This window comes from Aphelocoma coerulescens, chromosome 4, assembly GCF_041296385.1.
Source record: "Aphelocoma coerulescens isolate FSJ_1873_10779 chromosome 4, UR_Acoe_1.0, whole genome shotgun sequence".
Classification (NCBI taxonomy): Eukaryota; Metazoa; Chordata; class Aves; order Passeriformes; family Corvidae; genus Aphelocoma; species Aphelocoma coerulescens.
Window position 1 is genome coordinate 7,818,741 of NC_091017.1, and position 15,866 is coordinate 7,834,606.

The window sequence follows — 15,866 nt, forward strand, 5'->3', positions numbered from 1 at the left end:
CAGGTCCTCCCCTTCCCCCTTCTCCGAATAAAGGATACTCGAGGAGAGGCTCCACCCTCTCTCGGCTCAGCTTTTCCTGTGAACATCTGTAGTTGTCTCTCTCCTTTTTTAAGGCTTCTAACTGCAGGAAATTGAGCGGGCAGGGAGCTATATTTCTCCCTCTTTGCTTCTGCTGATGGTAATTGCTCTGCAGCTGATACAGGTACCGATTTTAGAGCTATTAAGGTGCTAGATCGCCTGTGCTGCCTCTCTGGGCTGCTCGAGGCTTTCCAAGGCATTGAAATACAAGCGCTAGCCGGTATAAAGCTGAAAAGATACCATCCACAGGTATGTACTGAAAATGTTGGTTTTTTTTTACTATAAACAAGTTGTAAACATGTGTAACAAAAGCAAAACTTTTTCAAAAGCCACTTTTCTTTTTAAGGCCAGATCTGTGAAACGTACATCGTTTTAGCAAACTGCTACTAAATGGTGGATGTAGTTTGATCTTAAACATAATGTAGTGGTAGAACTCTAGGCTGTGTTCTATGATGTTGCCACATTCACCTTACTAAAGGTCTTTTTAATGCCCGCTTTCTCTAATGTGTATTTATTTACAATATTCTCAAAGTTTTAAGGATTAGCTCTAGCATGCTTACCTCATTTAACGCAGAAGCCTCAAGACTGCTATTAATTGTGGGTGCCTCTGGCCTGTGACTAGTGACTGAACTTGGAAGTTACTCTAATTTGCCTTGATGTCCTGTAGTCCCAAGCACCCCCACAGAATGATGATTAAAAATGAGAACAGCAACGCCTCGTCCTCTCCCTTCCACTTTCCTTCCTAAAATATGCACAAATACTGTGGTAAGAGATCTTTACACTCATACCTCAGAAATTCTGAGTTTGGAAATGTTTATGACAGTCCCTGATATTGTTGGTATTAGACTAACCCTACTCTTTACCCTCATGTGGCGAACCTTGAAAAATGTAGGAATTAAATGTTTTTTTCAGCACATATACACACCCACGCCCCCTAAATTAGCTGGTGTAGATGCTCATTGAATTTTGTTGTTACAGTAGAAAAATCCTTTATATTCACCTGAAAGAGAACAAATATTCCATTATTAGGGACAGAGGTCTTAAGTTAGTCTTCTTCTGTTGTAGGCAATGACACTACAACAACAAACAAAATTAACAAGCTCCAGCAATGTTTTCTGATCCTTCTCTTTGTAAATAGAAAGGCTGGCACAGAAACTCCATGCTCTGGTATTTGGGAAGTATCTAGCTACCAGCATATATACATAATAGTTCATTCATCTGACAGCATTGCTTTTCATGCAGTTTGATTCCCATTGTGACACCTTCACTCCTATATACATAGAAAGTAAGAATATTAACTTTTAGATTATAAGGCCAACTGCATCAAGCTTTCTCAGTCTCCTCTCAAAACTTAGGACACCTGTTCTTGCTGTAGTAGTACTTCTTCAACACTGCATTTTCTACTTTAAAACTGATCCAGGGAATATCATCTGCTTTTTCTGGGGGTGCTATTCAGCCTTCCTGTGTATTGGCCACTTTGAATAATCCAGTCATTTCCTTGCCATTCTCATGCTTTTTGTGCTTGAGTTACCTCTAAAAATTTTAGATTGGATTGGATCCTCAAGACTGAGCCTTGAGAAACTTCACAATTAATCTTTTCTGCCCAAACCCACTATCATCTTTATCTCTCATGAAACCACACTTTGAAAACTGGTCTTTCACTTTATCTCACATCTTTTTTTCACTTCTTTAAAAATAATTACTCACCTGACTATTAGTAACTGTGTAGTAACTTAAGTAACATCTCCCACCTGTCATAATACAATATTTAGTGAAGCACAGACATATCAAATGCACTGGCATAATTCTTCAGATTAACAAAATTTCTGTCTTAGTATAAAAATCTCTCTATTGAGAGAAAATAAAGACCAGCTGGATACATAGGCCTACACTTACAGGATACATGTGAAGGTGACTAATAATCAGAATGAGAGAAGAATTTGCTTCTCAGTTATTTTTTTGTAATTGTCTAATTTTTCTCCTCCCCCTAATATATTAAAACTATCTGCTTTCACAGGTAGAGGATCCTGACTAGAAACTATACTCTGCCCTACACTTCAATGAATGTGATTAATTTTTCTGGGTGGATTTTAATTAATAACTCTCATCTGTGAGTCTGTCTCCAGCCTCCTGGCAAACACAGCTGCCTCTTCAGAGAGCTGCCAAATTCATGTGAGTTTAAACAGTAAAATGAAATATGGTTGTGAAAGAGAAAGTGCAAGAGTGAGAATAAGTAACATAAAGACTGGTGTGTTGTATCTGCTTTGCAGTTTCTTATTTCATGTGAACGTAAATCCACTTTCAGAACACAGCTTTTTAAAGATAGTGTGACTTCAGAACCTCTGCTTTTTTGCTATAGTTCTGTAGTGTATATTCCCATTGTAACTGTGTTATTCCATAACTTATGTTTTAAAGCAACTCTTGTTATAAAGAGATTTGTGATTTTTCTGAGTTCTGATTGGAATTTTGGTATCAGTAACCCTAGTGATTTTTTCATCAGGCTGCCTAATGATTTTCCTTTGAAGGCTTGTGATCCTGTATTTTAGAGTAACTAAATTTATATTTTATTACAGAACTTGGTTTGTTGGCAGATTTAGTCAAATTTTCTGAGCATACGTTTGATGGGTTGAACAGGATAAAAGAGTTTCATAGATGTCTTTGTGGAGGATAAAGGGCAGAGGCTCAGTGTCATTTTTATTCATGAAGTTTCACTGAAGAGAAATGAGGTTCTAATCCTGCAACAGGACTGAGCACAGGGAATCATTTTGCTTGTAGAGTTTCTCACTGAAATCTGTGACCAGCTCAGAGAAGTGACAAAAAATGAGTGTTTTCTGTTTCCCCCAGCTTCATGACTTTCATTCTTCTGATATTACAGGCAAACCCCTAATGCTTCCCATAACAGAGTAACTGCTGACTTGGAGGTATGAAGGGAGCATTTTTAAAATATAGAGTAAAAATTGTTGAATAATAAAACCTGAAAAAATCTAAAGAATGTAGAGAGGTGTAAAGCAAAGTTTATCTGACTTAGGCCTGTGCAGTTAGATTCTGTCCCTTGAAATTTTTCCCTAACAAAGGTTAAGCAATTGCACACAGTTCAAGTGCTGTGCAGCTGAGTTACTCCTGGAGTAAGAATTGCTCTGCATTAGAAGTCTGAAAAATGGCAGTATTTGGTGGAAACAGTTTTCACCTTGCATCCTCATCCCAGTATTTCCCACCAGAAATGGGGAAGTGGGATGGCTACCTGTGCATTCATAGGCAGGCAGAGTACAAATGTGTTCATTGTGTACATTGGTTCAGAGCTCAAAAAAATCCCTCAGGTAGGTGTCATCATTTAGGAATGGGTTACTACATTATTTTAGACACTAATTGTGATGCAGGGAAAATATTCTTATGGCTGTTGAATATTTTCCAAAACTCTTGAGTGTAAAGTCCTATGGATTTCCTTGTTCCCCATTTGCTAAATTTACACTAGCCTGTACCATTTGCATTAAACTTGTAGTTTTCTAGAAAAATCTTGCTGAAAATGCTGTTTTAGTAAGGAACATCATTATCTGAATTGGGTTTTTGTGGTAAAGTTAAGGGTTTTTTAAGGGGGAGGGCAAAGAGGCAGCAGGGTTGGCCTCTGTGAGAGGTCAGGGCTGATCAAACCCTGCTGGTTCCAGCCAACTCTAAAGGGGACTCACCTAAGGACACAGAGCTGAGCTTGGAAAAGGGGGTGTAAAGGTGTTTTTCTGAAGCTTATAAATGTTTGTTCCTTTTTCGTATTGGTTTGCCACTTACCCATATCAGGAACTAAATATTTATTGTAACTTGTAATAACTTAATTTCTCCAAGTCCAGTTTGTTTAGCCCGTGACAGTGCTTGTTAAGTGATTTTCCCGTCTTTGTAAAGCTTTGAGCTTTCTTGCTCCTGTTCGTATTTTCCAACTCCTGTCTCACAAAAGAAATAAATTGACTGACCAAATGCTGCTTAGAGATTTGCTCTAGTTGTGATTGAGGCCAGTTCAATTCTCAGTCCTGCTGGGCAGGAGTAGAGGTGTGCTTTTCATCATTCATCTCTGCAGAGTAGCAACTGAGCAACAATAGCTTAATAGCACTGTATGCTTCCTCTGACTTGCTTTAGGACAATACTCAGAGTTACTCTGAAGTCACGCAAGAAATATATCCTAGAAATGAAAAGCTACTCCCCATCCGTGAGAGAATCAACATGCACAAGGGAAAACATCAAAAAGACTGTATATTTTTAGTAGTAGTAAATAATTGCTCATTTCCAATTAACTTGGAAATTTTTTCAAAATGAAGCCACAGACCAAGCCTTTGCTGTGACTAGCTGACACACAACCTGTATGATATTAGCCACTTCATCCAGGTTTGGATTTACAACAGAGATGATGATTTACTTACAACATTTTCTTTGACTCACAATGCTGTCCCTCTACTAGTTGTTTTGTTATACGTCCCTAAGGTGACCTTGCTTTGTATTTTATTACTTGAAAGAACATTAATTAGAAAAGGTTAACAAATGGCAAATGAATTCAGTTAATTAGTTCACTAAATAGTTTGAACACTTTTACTTGCTGGAGAGTTTAATATTGCTAGAGATACTCATGCAGCATTTGCACACTGATTGCTTCTCTGAACTTTATTGAATAAACTTTTCTCCAAAGCAAACCTGAGCATGGAAAATGTCAGTGCTCAGCTGTTAACTTTGGACAGTCTTAGTATACTGCCTTTCTGTGCAGTCATGAAATACAAATGCAAGGTAGAGAGGTAAGCCCCCGAATAGAAAGAAGCATGGACCATCCCAATGCTTCCTCACCCCATAAATACTTATGCTCAGAAATGTGCTGGGTTTTTTTGTGCTTTTGAGAACTGGAAGTTGCTTAGATGCTGAAATTTGTGGTTTTCTAGATGTAGTTTTTTCTTTTTCCGACTTCTGTGATGATCAGAGAATTTCATCTACCGTCCAGGACTTTCAGGACAAACTAAAGAAGCTCTAGTTGCTTAGCAATTTCAACTCATTTGTCGGTGTTCACTGTCTTACTATGACAAGTTTTGTCTGAGATGCCAAACTGAGTTTGATCTTATCTAAAAACAAATTACCTTCTTCTTCTCTCCTACCTGCCTCAAAACACAGTTGGTTCAGCCTTGGTTTATCCATTTCTATGCTCCTTTTTAATTTTTGGCATTGGCAAATATATTCATATAGATTAATTTTCGCATGGAGTACTGCATTCTATTTTCTATAGTAATTTCATAATTGGCTTCCTCTGGCTGAGTTAATTGAGAGCTATTAAGGATATGAAGCACTACAAAACTAGAAACTGTCTGAAAAAATACTGCTGGATGGTTTTATTCCCTGTTGCTAGTAACACTTTTTTCCCCATGAAAAAAAGAATGAAGGAAAGCCTATAGCTTTTTCTGTTTTCCAAAGAGTTTGTAATGATGGGGATTTTAATACTGAAATGAATTTTCTCCTTCAGGCTTTTTTGTTTACTATATTCATGACGCCAGATGCTGTTCAGAAAACAGCTCAGAGGCAGGAGAGAATATTTCATTCATTGCCTAGTCTTGACAGATCAGGCATTACCTGATCCCCTTTGAAGACAATCATTTCCAATCTGGGTTGGATTTTGTAGAGACTCTGTGCATACTTACTTATTGCATTTTTAAGATAAAATACTTGAACACTCCAGAGAATAAGGACTCTTCTCCAAAGAGAGAACCTTTGCTACTTAACTGGATTTCCTCAAAGTGGCTGTAGCAGAATGAATAAGGTATTCTAGGAAAGGAAAGATTTAGATCTGACCCTCCTTAGCTTGAGGGGGAAATTGGCTAATACATTAATTCAGTGTTTGGGAGGCCCAGGTTCAAAGAGCCCTACTTCTACTTCTCTATCTTTAGAGAATCTGTAGGACTGACTGAAGTGTTTTGTTTTGGTTTTGACTGGGAGAGAGAAAGCCAGTGTTTGGATACAAGTAAATTGGTTTCAGTACAGAACTGAAATAGCTTTCTTTTTAATTTCTCTCTCCCTGTCCCTTTCTGTTTTTAGCTAATGTCAGTCACTAATTGACCTTTTGCCCTTACTGGTTGTATGGGACCAGCTGGAAGGATGATGTCAATACAATTATAAGCTCTGCCTGTAGAAGAAACATGTGTGGAAATAACAATATAACAGTGGTATGACATATGAAAAAATTTGGGAATCTGACCCCGCTCTTGTGCCACAGAGAAATGAAGCACTCGATACACGGTTGTTGAGCCTAAAAGTTGGAATAGTAAAAGTTCGTAATACATCATCTATTCCTAAAATATTGAAGTTCCTAACTTCCTACAGATGTATTTAGGATAGCAAGGAATTGGACTTTTTTCCCCCATGGTAGTTAATCCCTTATGGAACTAAATTTAATTTTACTTATTTACTTATTTTTTTTAATGTAGTTTTTTTCCTAACTGATAATTTGCACTCCTATTCTTTTCATTGCAAAAGCTAAAATTTCATTTCTGTCCTGTAAAGTGCTAAACACTGCTTGAAAAATGTGGTAAATACCTCACACTGTCACAGTTGATGACAACATAATGATGATGTTAAACATTTATTTGGGTACAACGTTTTTAAGGATTTCACAGAAGGTTAATCTGACCCTAAGCCAATCCTGTAAATCAGAATTAGCATCTTGTAAATTCTTACAGCACTGGTCATATGGCATTTGCATCTGTACTGGGCACCCGAGAGAAAAAGTTTAATCTTGTGATACCTGAAAGACTCTCGAGTTCAAGTTTCTGAAAATTTCTGAAATTCTTTTGAAGTGTTGTTTCTGCGGGAGGGTCATACTGCCATGAGTCTCCCATTGGATAAATAAAATTAAGTCTTCTTCAACCACAGAATAAGGTGTGGTGTTACTATCTGGGCCAAGAGCAAAGGATTCCTTCAAAATACTTCTTTTAAAAAGTAAAAAAAAAAGCCAAATACTGTGAGTTGGAGAAAAAATAATTGCCTATGCAAAATTGCATTTAGAAATCAAATTTTTTGGGAACTTCTTAGTTCTTAAGAGGGATGTGCCTAGTCATTTTCTTCTAAGAAAAAGCTTGCCCTTTCTTGGAATTAAGAAAATCCTTCCTGCAGCTTTTCTTCATCAACTAAAACCTCTCTGATTTGACCTCCTATCTTGCCATAAATAACAGAGAAGAGGGTTCAGAGAGTCAGAGAATGACTTTATGAATGCACATTTCTCTTTGATCATCCTATTTTATCAGACTACCATTAAAAACAAAACAATAAAAAAGCCTGTCAGCCTGGCTGTCTCCATAGCTGTCTGTATGCTCTCCCAGCAGTGCTGGCTGTCAAGCTCCTTATTCTTCCTCTGAGTTGGTTTGACCCACTCTTGTGCACTTTTGCTAGGCTGATAAAGTCTGTGGGATCTTGTCTCTTGGGAAATACATTTAGAAGAGTAAGTTAATTCTGCTTCTCTCCAGTAAGCATTTCTGCCTGACTTCTCCAGGGCCAGTATGTCTGAGTAGTTTAAATTGCTTATCCTGTAGGTAATGAGGTTTGCAAGGCCGCAGCTGAAGCCTTCCCCTTTCTCTACTTATCCTGCTTTCTGCTGTAAGAGATGAGGTAATACTTTGCTGAAGCCAAAAGGTTGCTAAGTCAAAGAGTGAAAGTTGTTGGTTCTGTGTGTTGTTGTTTGTGGTTTGGATTTGCTCTGTTTGGTTTGTTGGGTGTTGCTGTGAGCTGGGAGAGGGGTGGGGTTGAAGACCTGACCAAAAGGAAGAAGGATGAGAGGGGAGGGGAGAGAAGAGTAGGCAGCTGGGAGAGAAAGTAAGTTGCTGAGAGCCCATCCAAGGGGAAAGGGGACAGGGACAACCCCCGGCCGGTAAAGGGTATAGAAAGCAGCCATTTTTTTGGAGGGGGTTTGTGTTCAGCTCTCAGGGGAGGGATGTACACATCCAGCTCAGCTGAACCATTACTGACAGTTTCCTTTTGCTTCGATGACTTGTCCCCATTTAATTGTATCTAAAAGTTAGTCCATTTCTAACACTACCACTGCATTTTGGTTTGAGGGATGAGTACTTAAGAGCCTAGAAACCAGAGAACAGCTAATTCAAGACAAGAAGTCTAAAAGACCTATTGTTGTCCTTGGTTTAAAAAATAAAAAATCTCCATAGCAGTTCATACAATATGTAGCTTTGCAGGGAGGGGTTTGCAGCTTATGAACGCGAGTCCAGCTGTCCCCAGTCCATCCACGTTGGGAGAGAGAGGGCCTGGTCCCCGAGTTCCAGCCACTGAGGTAAATCGGCCGTGCAATTACCGGGAAGGTTGTTCCAGTTTTGGTTTTGTTTGGCTAGGGGGAAGGGAGTTCTGGAGTCATGGAGCTTGGTTGCTGTGTTGTGTCCTTTGTTCTCTCTCAGTCGTGTGGCCCAGGGAGGAGGGCTTCTCCACCACCTTGTCTTTGTCCTCTGGGCCACATGGGCTCACCCAGGGGCTGCCATCTTGGTTTTTTTTGTTTCTTTGTTGATTCAGCAGTTTTCTATCTAGTGGTTATTGCTGTTACATTGATTGTTGCCATTTTTCTTTTAGCAAACTGCTATTTTTTCACTCACATCTCTTCCCATTTTTCTCTCCATATTGGTAGAGGGCAAGAAGTTGAAAACTAAGGGGAGGTAACTCATTTTGAAGTCTCCGCCCCATAAATTGTCTAAAACTATAGTATCCTTATATTAGAATATGAAGTGACTGATATTAGAATACAAATTGATGAATTCTGATATAGTAATTGCTGTAGCTCATGTTTTTAACTATTCCTAGGACTTGAGCACTGCTCAGAGATATGGCTTAGCTGTTTGAGAGAATGGTTTTATTACAAAAACTGACTGTCTTGATTTGTGGTCTGGTCTTTTAAGTGTGTATGGTCTGTGTCTGACTAGGTAAGGGAAATCCATGTTTGGCAATCAAAACTGAAAACTAGATGAGGCACCTACAAATGGCTCTTACTAATGGTAATTTTTTTTCATTACACTCAGTCCCCTAAACAAAAATAAATTTCCAATTCACTGAGCTTCAGTGTGTAATTACTTTTTTCATAAACATTTAAAAAAGTCTCAGTAATATAAATCTTAAAAATATTCTTCTGAAAAAAAAAAGTTCTGTTTTCATGAGGACTAACATGTTAATTGCCTACAGACATCTTGTTGGACTAATGAGTAAAATAACCTAATAACTAATTGAAACTCCATTGAAATAAAGTCATTAAGAAAGTAGTATCATATCTAAGTAAATTAACTCCATTTTCTATCCTGAATTATCTAGCTGTTGTGCTTTGATCACAGCTGAATTGGATCATTAACTAACTAAAAGTGAAGCCTATTAATAACTACAAGCTCTTGTATAAAGATTTTTTTCCTCTTTTCATGAGACATTTCAATAAGGAGTCCTGGCTCTTTGAAAACTTTCTTCTGCAAATGTTAAGGATATGGGAATGACAGAACTGATGAAGCTTTATTCAGGAACAGATCCTTTAAACTACAGCTAGTTAGGGAACTGTGCAGCAAAACAAGACTTTTCTCGTGAAACATCTTTTTTTATTACTTTTACTTTAAATGCCTTGCAAAACCATAACTAAATAAAATACATTTTTTCAAAAAATAAAATGAAGCAAATCCGGCTGGCTTCTTAACCGTTCTCATGTTTGTTATGTTGGAAATCTGGGCTTTTAAAGCTTTAGGCAGTCTTTTCAGAAGGAGGTTGTGGTCATTCAGCTCTCCTGTGTCCACTATGTCTGAAGTTCCCTTCCATGGTAATGCAATTGACTTGACCCAAGAGCTGGGGGTTCCCTCAACCTCTCAGGTCCCTGTCACAGAACTGATGATCTTGGGTATGTAATAATGGGTCAGGTTTCCCAGATATTGTCCAGGGGACTTAAAATTTCTGTATTTCCAGATCCCCTGTGTGGAAACTGGAAACTCTTATCTTGAAACTTCAATTTCTGCTTTTTTAAGATTTAGGGACAGAGAGGGAGCTGAGGACCTACAAATCTTGTGAGAGAAAAATAAAGGCTTAAAGGTGACTGAGACATCTGTGAATTGTGAATTTCAAACTTATTAATGTTTTCTCTCCATTTTATTTATTTCATACTTTAAGACGAGTAAAGTTCTTTTTTTTTTGTCAGATATCTCATAATCTATAAGTCAGTAAATCCAAACTTCAAAAATTCAGTCTGGCTTCCTGAGTGTTTAGCTTTTAATGGAATACCATGCTTTTCAGGTAATCTCAGGTGGTGATTCTATGTTCGGAGTAAGCTCCTGAAGAGTGAAATGCCCAAAAGTCTGCCTGCTAAGGTGAAATCTACCTAAGCCTCACAAAATAAAATTATGCAAGAACATATATGTCAGACTCTGTTCTTCTAGTCTACAGGGAGGCATGTCCTTCCATGAAGAAGTCATAGTTTGGATTCCTGTCTGAAGACTGTATGCCTAAACAAGCTGTTTCTCATGAGAGACTGAATCCTTTCAGTGCTCTTAGGATGAAGGATGCAGGGCATTAAGAACTTGAGTGGTATCTATTTCAACTTATTTTGCCCAGGAAGGAGCTAATTACTGGTTTTAAAGTACTGGGGTCATTCTGTTGTGTGTTAAAACAGATGCAGTTTTGCATGGGCTAATTATTATTTGGTCAGAGAACACGGTTCCATATTTAATGTTACAGAAATTTCCATTTCATAATTTTTCAAATTTCGAATTTCAGTCAAAACTTTTAAAACCGAAGTCCCATGTCTTTAATTAACTGGTCTGTTCATACCCTGCTAAGGTACAGGAAAAGAAACACTCAAAGAAATGAGGGAAAAGAATCCTGATGGGAGCCTTCTTATAGCACCATGTCTCAGTCTTCCTGTTCATGAAATATGTAACTTCAGGGTGCCTACACCTGAAGCTGCCCTTGCAAAGATATAAGCATGTCTAAGACGATCTGCAAGAATGTGGAAGCCTTAATTAAAAGCTTCTTTTGCTCAAAAGCCTTGCAAATTTCCAACATTTCACCTTCTCCTCTCTGATAGCATAACTTCTGTGGTAAACCAAAGAGTTAATTAATCTTCTGGCTTTGTCTCTGTAAAATTTGCTTGCTATCTGCTCTCCCTCCAAATCTGAAGTAAGCACCTTGCCTATTTGCAGGCAGTTGATACTGCAATATGTTGACAATTTTTTCTGCATTTAATGATGGACATTGACAGGATTTGGAAAACACGTTCTGATCCTGTAGCACTAAAACTAATGCCAAAATAGTGAACTACATGAAACAAGATATTGTTGAATGTGTGGTACTGAAGGATAAGACACGAATTGAACCTTAGTGTAAAATGAAAAGATCCATTAATGACATATTTAGCTGCAGTCTATTCTCAAAATGAGTCAAAAACAGCACCTAAGTGGTAGGTGAGATTTGCTCTGGCCCCCTGCCCAGCGGTGGATTCTGATTTAATTGTTAGCCCTGCTTAATTGGTAGGTCAACAAACAAGGGGCCAGTTCCATTATAAATGCTGTCAAAATGCCAGGAACAGATGACTTGACAATGAGGCATGGGAAAAATTAAAGAAATCCCTTGAAATAAGCACTTGTGTTGTAAAATTTCTTCTTTGTGAAAAAATACCTCTGCATGTTCTGTTTTGGTTTCTTTTTTCTCTTCTTCTGAATTGCTTTGAAGTGTTCCTTTAAAATATATAAAACTACATTATCACCTCTGTGAAAAATGCTGGTTTCAAATAGAGCTGTTATAAAGTAGGTAGGCAGTTAGGATTTAACATATGTCAGAAATAATCCACACTTAGCAGAAAAAAAAAAAAGTAGTTTAATAAGAAAACACTCTCGTCTGCCCAGTAAGACTTCTTTAGTATAAAACGCTTTACAAGAAGAAACTACAACTTAAACTGGCACATATTTTTCCGTAACTCCCAAATAATTTCACAAGGCACCAATTTATGTTCATTGTTTAAAATGCAGCATGAATGATTATGAGGTGACAAAGACTAACGAGACTTCATTGTTACTCAATTGGGACTTATAAGATTATGCATTATGTGAAAGACTATTTAAAGTAAATTTTATTCAAGAAAATTGGAAAGAAATCAACGTGGTAAAGCTCATTAATTTTAAATCTGAATTAGCTATTAATTCACATGGTTCTGCTTTCAAAGTTATGAGAAAAAACATTGTTATCTTGTTAATAAAACTGATGGAATTATAAAATGTAAAGCTGCATTTTTTTTTGGCAGGAAATAATTGTTTTTACTTCTATTTACTGCTGAGTAGCAGTTTCCACAGCAAAGAAACTTATTATAAATACAGGCACTTCTTTTATGCCTGCCATTTTTTCTTAAAAGTATTCTATGATTCTGGAAGCCCAGAAAATATTTGTTCTGTCCATAAATACTCTGTGTGGTTATATTGCTGGGTTTATACTTGTATCAGTTTAAGAATTATAATTTTACTAATGGTATGTAGAAAATTGAACAGTTAGCATTGTAAAAGGTTTTTTTCAGATGTTTCCCATAGATTTTTTCTTCTAAGCTTCCTACTTTTTCATAACATCCTTAGCAATCTTTTCCTTTTTTTAAAACAGATTTATTTCCCCTAAAATTTTGCTATATTATTGTTGGACTTCTCATAAGTGCAAGAGTGTTGACACAAATTTAAAAAATAAGTTCATTTTTCTCCAGGTAATTGTTGCAAATTTGTTTAATGATTATTCTAAAGCATAGAGACTTTTGCCTTACTTAGTCACTAATTCTATAAAATTGTTTTATTTACATTTGCAATCAGATTCAAGTGGAAATTCTTTTGCTACATGATGTTCCATCAGAAAAACTGCAAAAAATAGATTTTTTTTTTCTTCTAATAACTGTATATGGGTGATATTGGTAGAGAATATTAGTTCTGATCAAAAACTAGAGGATGCAAAAGACAGTTATTGCTTAATAGCTGTTTTACCTGAAGCTGTTTTCAGACCTGGTAGTTTGAAAGATAAACCTCAGTTGAAGTATAAATAAATATTGGTCAAGAGAAAATGGAGGGGAAAAAAAGGAACCATTGCACTGAAAATATTACTGGCAAAAGGGAAGACACCTTGTTTCTCTGGTGTTTGTCTGGGCCATCCTTGTAATGTCCTCACATGAGGATCATAGTGCTGATCTTTCAAGGAGTAGCAACAGTTGTTGGAAACAATTTGAAAGAAGTTTTGAAATAAGTGTTTGTTTTTTAAATATCAATGGCATTTTAAAAATGGCAAAAATATGTTGTGGTGGCCTTTCACATGCATAATCTCATTAACAGCGTTGTGAGTTAAAACCTCATCAAAATCACAGCTGCAAAAAATGCTGGTGTTGAAAGAGTGGCTACTGGGATTGGGAAAGAAAAAAGTTGCATTCAACGAAACATTTTCTTCAAATAAAATTTTGAACAAAACCCCTAAAGATGGGAGAGAAAAAGAGGAATTTCAACACTACAGCATGTTCCATTTTTGTACATGAAGTTACCAGAACAAGATATTTTGGCTTTATTCTAACTGTTACTAATTTTAAATGGTACCATTTTCCCTGTTTGTATTGTGAAATGACTGTCCTGAGAAGACTACTTAGAGGATATTTTGAATCATTAAAATCCTTCTCAGTTTCTAAAGTCACTTTCTGCATCCCATTCCTTTGCAAAACAGTTTTTTGTCCTTATGCAGTGCTAATTATGTCTTTAACTAGAAAATACATAGCCTAAATTTCTCACAGAAGAAGCAATTCTAGAATATCATTTGGAAAAATTGTGTACAAATACAGATCTAAGAAAAAGAGTTTTCAAAGCTTTTGGTGCGTCTGAACAGCTCTTGAAGTGCACTTGGAATCTTCTGGCAGTTTGCAATCACTCAGTGTACTACGTTTGTTGCATAAGGCAATTTTAAATTTGAAGAGCATTGAGTGAGGGGAAAAAAATTTATTGGATGTCCATAGTACTTACAATTATCTTTGTAAATAATGTGTGTTCTGCATTTAAAAATGGCTTGTATTGGTCAGATCTGAATGTTGTCTGGAAACAGAATTATTTAGCTCCAGCAAAGACTGGCATAGCCAGCAGTGCTCAAATGTACCGTGTTCTGGTTAGCTCAGTTTTAGTGTTCTTCTGTATTATGTCACTCCAAAAGGTAGCACATAAAACTTAATGAAAAGACACAAAATCCAGGGCTGTAGACACACATTGGTTCTTCTACACTTTCTTAATTTTATTGATTGGAGGAATGTTCACTGGTTTCTGCAATTACGATGATAAAAGCTATAGGCAGCATCAGCTGCTGTAGACAATTAGGTGTACTGCTAATTACTTAGAATAACTTCCACTCTACAGGAATCTTATCTCTTCTTTCTTATCTCTTTTTTGTTGTTTTCGCTTTGTTTTCTTTCAGTCCTTTGATAAAAAGAGATCTGGTTTGAGATACATCACTTCTACAAATCAGCTCATTCCCACTGGATGTTGGAACATTTTTGTAAGTCCATAGTACTTACAATTACCTTTGTTATTCTCATGAAGTGTCTCTGAATGAGTTCTGACCAAAGGCAGAGGAACCTTGTTTGACAGAGATACTCTCTTAGTGCTCTGCCTTTGTGGGTAGGTTTGAAATAGGATAAGCCAGTTCCTGGTAATAATAAATTAATAATAATAATATTAATAATAATAATATTAATAATTATAATTATAATTAAGCTTGGTGAGAGAAAGCTCCAGTTGCCTGATTTGACTTGGGGTTCCCAACGTATCAACTAATTTCACACTCCTATTGTCCTGGAAGTTGAGTCATAGCAACTGTCCAAAGAGGAGAAGAAATCACTGGGTAAGATTACTGAGTTTTGTGGGGTTGTTTTTTAATCCCTTCTGAAATCTCTTATCCCTACCACTGCTGCTGCTGGGCTCAGGTTTGGCCAGCAGGGGGTCCGTCTTGGAGCTGTCTGGCATTTGTTCCATGGGACACAGAGGTTGCTTCTAGCAGCTTCCAGAGAAATCTTCTCTCTAACCACCCCATTACTGAAACCTTGCCACACAAACCCAATATGGTGCCAAAGAAGGTAGAAAGTAGTGATACAATACAATTAACTCTTGCTTTTCAGTAGAGAATATTAGCTGGCAATTATAGATGGTTTCAGTAAGAAAATGACATCTTTTTTTGTCAATCTATGTGCAGCAAATAATTCATTTACGATGCAAAAAGGAGCAGATTTATAAAAGGAGAGCTAGTATAACTTGTTAGAGTAGCAATTGGCTATAGGCAGGGAGTCCTGAGTTTTAGATACTGTTTTAAGAAGCTTGTATTCTATTCAGTTATTGTTTAATGTAAAATGCATGACTAAAAGCCTTTAAAAATGGAAATCTTAGTGATGTGTGCTCAGTTTCCCTCAAAGAGTTTTGGGTTTTAACTTGACCATTAACCTTTCAGTCAACATGGCTTGGCTTTAAAAACAAAACAAAGGACATGGAAGGAAGTAGTAATACTTTATCGCTCACCTCCCAGACTTAGTAATCTGTATGGAATGGAAAATCTACAGCTGTAATTTATGCTGTACAAAGTAGGTGAGATAAGTATGCAACTCAGAGAAGGGAAGGCAATAGATACGGACTCTACCTTCCACATTTGATGTCAGTGCCAGCAGAAAGCAGGAGCCCTGTTGTCTCTATTTCATGGATATGCTGGAACAGTGGGAAGTCACCAGGTTGCTATTCTGTATTGTGGACACTGTGGTCCTGGTCACGCAACTGTAAGAA

General features: G+C 37.1%; 1 long non-coding RNA gene across 1 annotated transcript; it reads left to right on the top strand.

The window, feature by feature from the left end:
- Positions 1-244: 244 nt before the first annotated feature.
- Positions 245-15,277, top strand: LOC138108929 (uncharacterized). Its single transcript, XR_011150133.1, has 4 exons — positions 245-327; positions 2,096-2,250; positions 14,515-14,595; positions 14,814-15,277. It is a non-coding gene; the product is annotated as an uncharacterized lncRNA (long non-coding RNA).
- The last annotated feature ends 589 nt before the right edge of the window (positions 15,278-15,866 follow it).